Here is a 10,420-nt window from a genome sequence, read left to right as displayed (position 1 = left end):
TGTAGAAGACAAAATCCACCATTGTTGCTCACCTTGAAGCTTCATAGTAATCATTTCTTACTCATCTTTTCTACTTCTCATTACTTTGTTGTTAATTATTGGCTAGTTCTTGCATGTTTTGGATTGTTAATTAGCTTAATCCTTAGTTTGAATTTGTTCATGAATTGCTTGAAATCTTTAATTGCTTTAACCCCCATGGATTGTGAGTAGTCTAAATTCTAGGGTTTGGGCAAAACCCTCAATGTAGTCACTAATTACTTGTTGCATGTGCTAATTTGGTTGTTGTGGGATGTTAATTAGTTGAGCTTAAGTGGTTTAATTGCTTAGTTCTTGTATATGGCCATTGCTAGAACTATTTATCCAAGCTTTCTCAACGAAGGATCGAGAGATGAACTTGAGTTAGCTCCCTTATGCTTGATTGACCCGAAATGCCATGAGAATAGGGATTACCGGTCAAGGGAATGTTTATGTCATCGTGATTATGCTTTAACACTTGTTTTATGCTATGTAACCACGAGAGTAGGTCGTATTCATGATTCAAGTAATCCCTCTAGCTTGAGAGAGTAGTTGGGTGCTTTAGATGACTTCCCCTAATTTATCCCATTAATTTACCTTGATTGTTGCATGCTAATTGTGATTTGTGATGAAGTTGAGTGGTATAACCCAAGCCCTAGATTCCTCTTAATATTGTTAACCTCCTCTTAGCTTAGTTGAATTGTGTTAGAAGAAGTTACTAAAAACCAACCCAATTTAGAATTCGTTTAGCTTATTTAAACGGTAGTACTCGGTGGTTGATTCAACGCCTCTCTTGGGTTCGACCCTTTCTTACCCTTACTATTGTTAGTGAGACCAAGATAGGAATTATTATCTTTGGTAGGCTCGACGACGGCCTATCAGCGACTGATGAGGGAATCTCTCGATTTCCTCGACGAAGTAAGAGACTCAGCCCGAGACAGGATGGCCGCTTATAAGCAGAGAATCACCAAATTTTATAACCGAAGGGTCCATGCAAGGCCTCTCAAAATTGGAGACCTTGTCCTTCGGAATGCTGCTGCAGTTCAGAAAGGCCGAATCCATGGGAAACTCTCAGCTGCATGGGAAGGACCTTATGAAATCTATGATGAGCTTCAGCCAGGGACATACCGACTTCGGCAGTTGGATGGAACTGAGTTGAAAAATCACTGGAACGCTGATGTACTGAAAAAATATCATGTGTAAACCCTTCGGGGAAGAACAATCTTTGTAAGTACATTTTGAATTAATGAAAGTCCTTGGAGCCGCCATTTATATAAATGTTTACAACTTGTTATCCTTTCAAAGTTTTCTTCGTTCTATCTACTCTTTAAGGATTTTTTATTCAGCCTCGTCTGAAACCTTCGCCTTCGGGTAACTGGGTTTCAGATTGCTGACAAAACTCGTCTTTTTAAAGAACACTGGTCTTTCAGCTGAAGTCAAACTTCAGTAAGACTTGTTCTCCAAAGACATGAGTCCATGGACAATTCTGGGATATTGCCTTAACTGAGCCTTGTATCCCAGAGAGCCATTATCCGAAACATTGCCTTAAGTTGGCCCTGTGTTTCGGGTATCCATTTTTCAAAGATAGACAGAAAATCAAGGATAACAGCAACAGTTGAAAATTGTTTAATCAGCGTTGTCTGAAACCTTCGCCTTCGGGTAATTGGGTTTCAGATTGCTGACAAAACTCGTCTTTTTAAAGAACATTGGTCTTTCAGCTGAATTCCAACTTCAGTAAGACTTGTTCTCCAAAGACATGAGTCCATGGACAATTCTACGATATTGCCTTAACTGAGCCTTGTATCCCAGAAAGCTAATATCCGAAGCATTGCCTTCAGTTGGCCCTGTGTTTCGGATATCCATTTTTCAGCTGAAGTCAATCTTCAGTAAGGCTTGTATTCCAGAAGCACTGCCTTCAGTTGGCCCTGTGTTTCGGATACCCATTTTAAAGAAGTGAAGAAATTGTTTATTCAGCTGAAGCCATACTTCAATTTCTGGGGGGGCAAGAAGCACTACCAGTGCAAGTTTATGTTCGGTAGAATGAAAGAAACAGTAAAGCATTCAAAAACAAAGCAGCTGAAGAAAAGAGCATCAAATTAATAATTTATGCTCAGAAATTGAGTTATAAGTTCAATTAAACTGTATCGGCAGCCGCCCACAAGCGGAAAATAACAGCTGCCGAAATACGTACATAAGCAAAATAAAATAAACTGTTGTACGACAAGGCAAGCTGAAGAAAAAAAACAAGGCAAAAAATTCAGAAAGCGGCAAGTCTAAAGTTAAGCGCATGATGAACCGCAAGATTCTGAAGACGACTGCCCGAGCTCCTATGCTTCAGCCCGAGGATCAGACTGGTCAGAATTGTTGAGCCCCATGGTGGCCTCAGCCCCAGCAGCAGAAGAAGCAGGCTTTGCACTCTGCCGAGCCTCCCTTTCCCTCTTTCAGCCTCCAACTCCATTCTCTCAGCTTCCTCTTCGGCTTCCTCAGCCTTAAGAATTTCAGCTTCGACTGGAGTTGCATACTTCATATGAGGGTCTTCGGGATTCTGGACCCATTCAGCACATTTGGACCAGTCCAGCTTCGGCTCAGCATGAAGGCAGACTCTTCGGCATACTCTGAACCCGTTTCTGAAACCCATTTCATATTCTTCCTGGGTATAGACACGGACTTTGAGCAGAGCCTCAGCATCAGCCAGCTTCTTCTGGGTCTCCTCCAAGTCTTCCTTGGATTTCTTCAGCTCATCGGCGAGCTTGGAGGAGGAACCTTTCAGCTCATTCAGCTCCTGCTGAACTTGGGAAGCCTTTGTCTGAGCCTGGGCCACTTCTACTTTTTTGGCCATCAGTTGATCCTCAGCCTCATGGAGTTTAGCTCTTTGAACTTCAGCAGCAGCAGCAGCCTCTGAGAGTTGGACATCCCTGGCTTGGAGCAGCTCTTCAGCAGCCATTCTGCTGGCTTCAAGAGCTTCTAGCCGTTGCTGCACTTCAGCTTGTGCAGAAGCTCCTTCCTGAATACGGCTCTCAACGGCAGCCTTGAATTTGGAGACGTCCACTCCCATGTGCTCCTGGAGGAATTTTTGCCCTTCCATCAGTGGGGGAAAAACTTCCTTCTCCATAGCGTCGCAGAAGGTTTTGAGGGCTTCAGCAGCTTTTTTCTCGTACTCCTCACCCTTCTGCTGCTTCTCTTCAGCTGCTGCTTGCTTCAGCTTAGCAAGCTTTAATTCCTCTTCAGCTACCTTCTTGTCGTGCTCGGCAGCGTCTACCCTATCTTGTAGGGTATCTATCAGCTCTACAGTGAGAGTCTGATTGTGCACGAACTGAAACAGGAGCACAAGTTAAAAAATAAAAGTAAATAAAAATAGAGCTGAATTTTAGAGGAAATAAAAAATCACCTGCATCATCAGCAGTTGGTTAGACCTGGCTGGGTCAGGAACTGATCTGCTGGATTCGCCCATCCCAGCAGTGGCCTTCAGCGACCAGATTCTTGCCCTATCTACTTCGGACATGCCAGCAAAATCGCCGAAGTAGGCTGCAGCACCTTCACGGTTCTGACCCCATACGAGGTCCCAGATGTGATCTGGGATTGGAATTCGGGGGGCCGAGAAACCCATTTCTCCAGATTGCAGAGTCTGGAAAGAAGGAAAGGATGACGATGGAGCTTCTTTAGCTTTGGATGGCTCAGCATCATCCTTCTCAGAAGAGTCAATTACTATGACCTCTTCTTCTTCGGGGGTGAGGACGAAAGCCTCAACCTCTCTTGCAATGTCTGCCGTGAAACCCTCGGCACTGGGCATCACGGCATCCTTATTTTTGTGCTCATCAGCACTCTCCTGAATTTCTTCTTGGACCCCTCCCTTAGATTCGGGAGTTCTCTGATCCACCTCCATCTCAGGAGGTGGCGGAGGGGTCTTTTGAGGTGATTGGGGTGGTGGCCGGGGAACCCTCAGCGATCCATTGCCTTCCTCGGGTTCCCTTATTTCAACGCCGATGGTCATCGGCCTCCGCTGAAAGTCATGAGGGTCGATGATGGCCATTCTTCGGCGCCTTTTCTGAAGAGGCTGCTCGTCCATGTCTGAGTCTGAAGACTCTTCTTGTATTTGGTTTTCGGGACGAACAGGGGCTTTCCCTTCTCTGTGTCTGTTACTCTCTTCAGACTGTAACAGACAGGGGGGAGGAAGAATGTGAGTACAAAAAAAAAAAAAAAAAAAAAAAAAGAAAAAAAGAAGAAAGACAAAGTTAAGTCTGAAAGCTCACCGAGGTCTTCAGCAAAGCCTCGTCTTCTTCAGCTGCCCTAGCTGCAGCTTCTTCTTCAGTAGCTCTGGAGGACCCTTCTCCTCCTTCGCAAGCTTCGAGAACCCGTGCAACCTCTTCGGCTGTACGGGCAGCTTCAGCTTCTTCGTCCAGCAGCTGAAACCAGGGGTCTCTCTTCTTCCACCAAGGCTTCTGCCTCTAATATAGAGCAACAGCCTCAATTTGGAAGTGGGAAGAATCTAGATGAACTTCCCTACGCCTCGGTTCAGTGATAGACGGGGCCCGATCAGTTACAACTCGTTCTCGGTTGACACCAAGACGAGCGTAGTTAATGCCAACGTTGGTCTCGTCCCGCTCTGAAAAAGAAAAGGAGAAAGGTCAGTTCAGATAGGTTGGCACATCATAAAAAAGCGAAGTGAGAGAAGAAAAAGAGATAATTAAAAAGCCTCGGCCCCAGCCGAAGAAGCTTACCATCCTTAAACTTTCGGCTGAGGCCAACAGCTGCTAGCATGTTCTCTTGGAAAACATAATGCGTATCGGGGAGTCAAGTCTCCGGGATATGCTGCATTCGGCCGCTGCCCCCCCGGTTCGGCAGCTTGCCGAAGATATGTTGTTGATCAAGGTTCGGATCCGGCCCGTTATCTGCGGGGGGACCTAGACTTCCCATGTCGGGATCAGGATCAGCAAGGTACCGTGGAGCGCTGAAGACGTAAGGGTGGCCCGGATCTGTGGGTGCCCTAACCCAAATCCATTGACCTCTCCAGTCCTTTTCTGAAGAGTCGTTCGGCCACATGGTTAGGTACTGGGGCCGGGACTCAATCCGGTACCACCCAGAACCATGGCTTCCGTGCCCACTTTGAATATTTGGCACTAGCCGATGAAGCTTTTTGAAGCAGTGCAGGTTCGGCACATACTTTGAAGAACTTGCAGACCCATAGGTATGTCATCACCCTTCGGATGCTGGTAGGAGTTAGCTGACATAGGGAGATATTGTAATGGATCAGCAAGTCTCGGACAAACACGTCCAAAGGGAACCTCAGCCCGTACTGAAGCTGTCTTGTGTACACCCCAACATACCCCGGGGGTGGACGATGGATTCTATCGGATGCCGCGGGCATTCGACACCAATACCCATCAGCTTCAAAAATGCCGTAATGCAACTCAATTTGCTCGGCAAACCGATATTGTTCGGCATTCTCCACCCACCATGAGTAGGGGCGGTTCTTTTATCATGGCCGAAGCTACTTCGGCATTCTCCCACTCTGAAAACCCGGGGAGGATATCCCAAAGGAAAGCGGGAACTTCATCGTCCCGTCTAGAAGCGCTCGGCCCCTCCGTTCTCTGAGGAGGAGCCGAGGAAATTGGAGTCGCCCTAATCCCTTCAGCAGGGTCAGACTCTGGCCTTTGTCCATTCCAGGTCCCAATCTTGTTCCTAGGATCGGGAATTGGCCTTGCTCTTCTTGGAGCACGGGCTCTACCTCTAACTCCTCTTGCCATTGATTATTTCGAAGAAAAAAGTCGAAAAAAAAGGGGAAGGAGTTCGAATTCGAAGAAAAATAAACTGAAATCAAAGGAATTTACCTTAATCTGAAGCGAAAGTTGCCGATTTACGAGTTCGTAGTGGCAAGTCTCAGTTTCTAAGCTTAATGCTCGGGGAATTTGCGAAGTTTTGATGTGGGTTCTTGGTTTCTCTCGAGAATTCTGGGTTTGTGTTGGTGAATAAGTGAGGAGAGATGACGCACCTCTGTTTATATCTCCAGGAGTGGGATACGAGGAGTCCGCGTTTCAATTTCTCTTAAATACCCCACTAAGTAACCGTTAAACACATGACCTTGCGATTAAAGTGCCCATTATCCGTCCAACTTCCACAATCATCCGCCTTAACCGTTGTTATCTCATTAATTACGGTTTAAATTCAAATTTTTGGATTAATTAAATCATTTACTTCCTCCTTTTCTGAATTAAATCAAACCCGACCCGTCATCCTTCCAAATCGGGTCTGGGGGGCAAGTTGTTTGGGTCGAATTTAGTCCAATTGGGCCTAGGCATTAAATGATCCAATTAAAAGCCTAAGGTCAAGGTTCAACTTTCCAATTGTGCTAAAGTCAAAGGTCAGCCCACAAAGCAAGCCAATTGGGCTAAGGCCCAACCTCTCCATGTATGAAGAGGTATTAAAGCCATCAATATTCATACATTCAGGCATATATTCACAGATTCATATATTCATAGATTCATATATTCTCATATACTCAAATAAAGCCTCAAGCAACAAATTCTCTTGCATAGTGTTTCTCTTTCTACACATTGTATTGACTTTAGCATCGGAGGGGTCTTCCTCGGCAACACCCCGAGGCTAGTTTACGTGTGTTTACTGTGCAGGAAACCTTCGGCCCAACATAACTTGGACCGAATCCAGTCTTCTCCGTTTCAGCGGACCTTCGGCAAGGTCCATTGTTTTCACCCGAAACAACTGGAAACAAATGTTGTTGTTTGAATCGATAGATTGCTAAATCAATACATTAGAGATAGATTCGTATTTCAATTCACTATCATATGCCCGGTGAAGAAAGATAGGATGGAGGCCGGAAACAAGAAGAGCTGCTATGGAAGCCTTCTAAATGTACATTGTACATAAATAAATGTAACGGTACGGGTATATAATTTAGATGCCCGTAGAGTTATTTTTATATGATAATTCTCCTAATATTTTGTCAAACAAAAATCTTTAATTTCAATAAGCTTCTATTTATATTATCTAGAGACTAGCCAATATAAATTACTACCTCCGGTCCAAATTACTCGCAATTTTGGGGTATTATTTGTGAGATATAAAATATTTGATAAGTGACATTTATGCCACTATTTAGATCCTCTAATCGCGGTATTTTTCTACGTTTGTACCTTGTTTGTACCCCTTTTTGCTCCGTTTCTCTCTTTATTATGTTTTTGTGCTTTTCCTCGTGTTTTGTAGGCTTTTGGAGTTGATTTTGAGAGAATGAAGAGCTTGGAGAATTGGAGTTCATTTGAAGAGCTACAAAGGAAGTTAAGGAGAAAGCAAGCAAGGCCATGCGAACAGCGCGGGTCGCGCTTTCAGAATGGCGCGGGCGCGCCAAACCAGCGCGGGCGTGCCTAACATTGGGGTCGAAAATATTGGAGGCAGAATGTAGGCGCGATTTGGGCGCGGCTTAGGCGCGGGCGCTCCTAAGATAGGCGCGGGCGCTCCTAAGATAGGTGCGGGCGCTCAAGGGCCTGAACTCCAAAACTAACCTTTGTTCACTCTTTTAGCCATAACTTTTGATCTACAAATTGGATTGAGGTGATTTCAGTTGCATTGGAAATTATACTTAAAGAGATTTCAACGGCAGGTCGCACGCCACAGAAGCTCCTAGAACAGAAGTTATGGCCGTTTGAAAATGAATGTCGCTGCCAGGCCAATCCCAGTGCGCGGGCGCGCAGAAAATATTGCGAGCGCGCACGAGCAGCTACGTGTCTTTTAAACGCTTCTTCCTCTCCTCTTTTTGGAAGTTTGGATTGTGGGTTTCTTTGGGGTTTTCTCTCTCCTCTTTGAGGGGTTAAACCCTAACATCTCTCCATCAATCTTCACATAAATTAGGCTTAGATTTAGTTTTAATCTTTGTTTTTATACTTTGTGTTTCGGGGTTTTCTGATGTCCTGCGGGAGAGTTACAATTCGAGACTGGAACCGGACGCATGTACCTGCAAAACAAACGCCTTGAGTAACTAAATAGGGCTTGACCATTCTCCTTCCATCAGAAGAACTTAACGCTTGAGTAACTTATCATACGCTCCTGCAAACATTTCATTAAGCACTATATAGGGCTCAATTGCAAGCACAGTAATCCTTACATAGAAAAAGATTAGGAGCACACAAAGAAAACTCAAGGTAAAAAGAAAAATCAAAAGAAAAAGATGAAGATACACCACAACCTTCTGCTTCCTCCGCTAAAAATTTAGAATTTAATAGAACGAACATGGAGGTAGTCTTGTTCTTTATCATCACCCAATAACGTCTTATTATTTTACGCTCACGAATAAGTTCATTACCAAAGGAAAAGAATTTTCAACCATTGGTTCTACAACCAATGACTTTTCAACCAATGGTTCTACAACTAATGATTCTTCTTCTATTGGAACCAATGATACCTCAACCACTGATTCTATAACCAATGACTCTTTAACCATCGGTTTTTCAACAAATGATTCTTCTCCGACGTATTATACAAATTATGATAATATTCATCATGAATCCTCCAATAAATTTCATTTAGAACAAACCGTTTTTTTTAGAATAATCATATATGAATGGAAAGATTCTAAAATCATCCGGAGCTCGAACAAAATACTCACTATAAGGGCAATCAGGGTTTTCATGATAAAGATAATAACAAGAAACAATGGCCAGATGCAAGACGTGACAATAAATCATCCATCTCCAAGGCATGTATATCATCAACTCAATAAGAGAAAAAGAAGTTAATAATAGCCAAAGCAACAAACCAAAATCTTAGCAAAAACGAATCACAAATAATTAGATGAAAACCGTTAGTCCCCGGCAACGGCGCCAAAATTTGATAGGCTTATCGCGTACCTAACAAAAATAACCTAACTATTCCTTCTAACTGTGTAGTAGGGCAAGTAAGGATCGAATCCCAAGAGACTATGGTTCATTCAATTAATCAGACTCAATTAATCACTAAGCACGTCACCAATCAATAATGGATGATAATAATCAACTAATATATTAAATAACACAATTAACTAGAGGAAATATTAATCAATAAACTAAAGCATCCAAGATCAAGCATCACCACGATTATGATTGATAAACTAATAAATCTACCCCCAATATATAAATCAATTGACAAGAAGAAAAGCAATCCCTAATAATAATACCAAAGGTCTCTTCCGAGTTATCAATGGCTTCCCAAATTAACTATCAAGCCTACTTCCGTGGAATCAAGCGAATAAGGGACATTAAACACCATGCCTAGATTCCTAATTATTCAATCATCTACTTCCGTGATGATCTTCAAACCCTTAATTGAAATAACCTAATCCCGTTAATACCCAACTTCCGTTGCAATAAGAACAAAGGGATGATAACAATACTAATTATCCCTAATCTAGTATTGGCATAAACACAATCAATTAAGCATGTCAATTGGGATTATTATTGGGGAATTTAAAGATCTACTTTATACATCAATCATAATCGGGCTTAGCAAGATCCCGGATTAAGGAAACTACTCACAAATCATAATTAAATCAAAAAACAAGATCTAATAGAGAACACATAATTAAAGAACTATAAAATAAATAAAAGAGATGGAAAGTAAGAAATACCAAATACTTCAATTGATGATCTTGAATTCTTGAGGAACAATTAATAAAACTAGGATTAAAGATTGAAATTGCTTAAGAAAATAAAACTAGGGTTCTTGAGAGTTTTCTAGGGCTTAAGGAGAAAACTAATGAAAAACTAACCGTCTAAAAGTTAATTACAAAAGGGTATTTATACCCCCAAAAGATAATATTTCGGAAAAATAAGAAAATACGCGTTCTTGAGCTTTTGCCCGGTCTGACCGGGCGGACCTCGCCCGATCGGGCGGAGGAAGGCTGCGTAAAAATACGACAGTTTTCCTTCTTTGCCCGGTCTGACCGGGCGAACCTCGCCCGGTCGGGCGCGCGTAACACGTTTCCAAAATTGCATCTCATAACTTGATTTCTTCATCGTCTGACCGGGCGAGCCTGCCCGATGGGCGCGCTTGCACGTTCAGAATTGGGCTTCTTCCTGTGAATCTCATTGCGGTCTGCCGGGCAAGCATGCGGTCGGCATTCCACATAAATTTCAGTTCTTGGCTATCAACTCTTCCGAATCTACTAAAAACACGTCCAATTGCCTAGAAACGCTTCATATTCCTGAAAAGCTTACTAAAACAATCGAATACACTAAAGAAGAGATTGTTAGCAAGAAATAGCTCCGTAGAGCTCAAAACCATACAAAATCATGCAATAAAACCGGGGAAAACCATTGTATAAAACACGTATATCAAATTCCCCCAAAGCTAAACCTTTGCTTGTCCCTAAGCAAAGCAATGAATAAATAAATCAATACTTCACCCCAAAAGTAACTCAAAT

The sequence above is a fragment of the Chenopodium quinoa genome, unplaced genomic scaffold, assembly GCF_001683475.1.
Source record: "Chenopodium quinoa cultivar QQ74 unplaced genomic scaffold, ASM168347v1, whole genome shotgun sequence".
NCBI classification, from domain to species: Eukaryota; Viridiplantae; Streptophyta; class Magnoliopsida; order Caryophyllales; family Amaranthaceae; genus Chenopodium; species Chenopodium quinoa.
Note: the sequence above shows the minus strand (reverse complement) of the source record.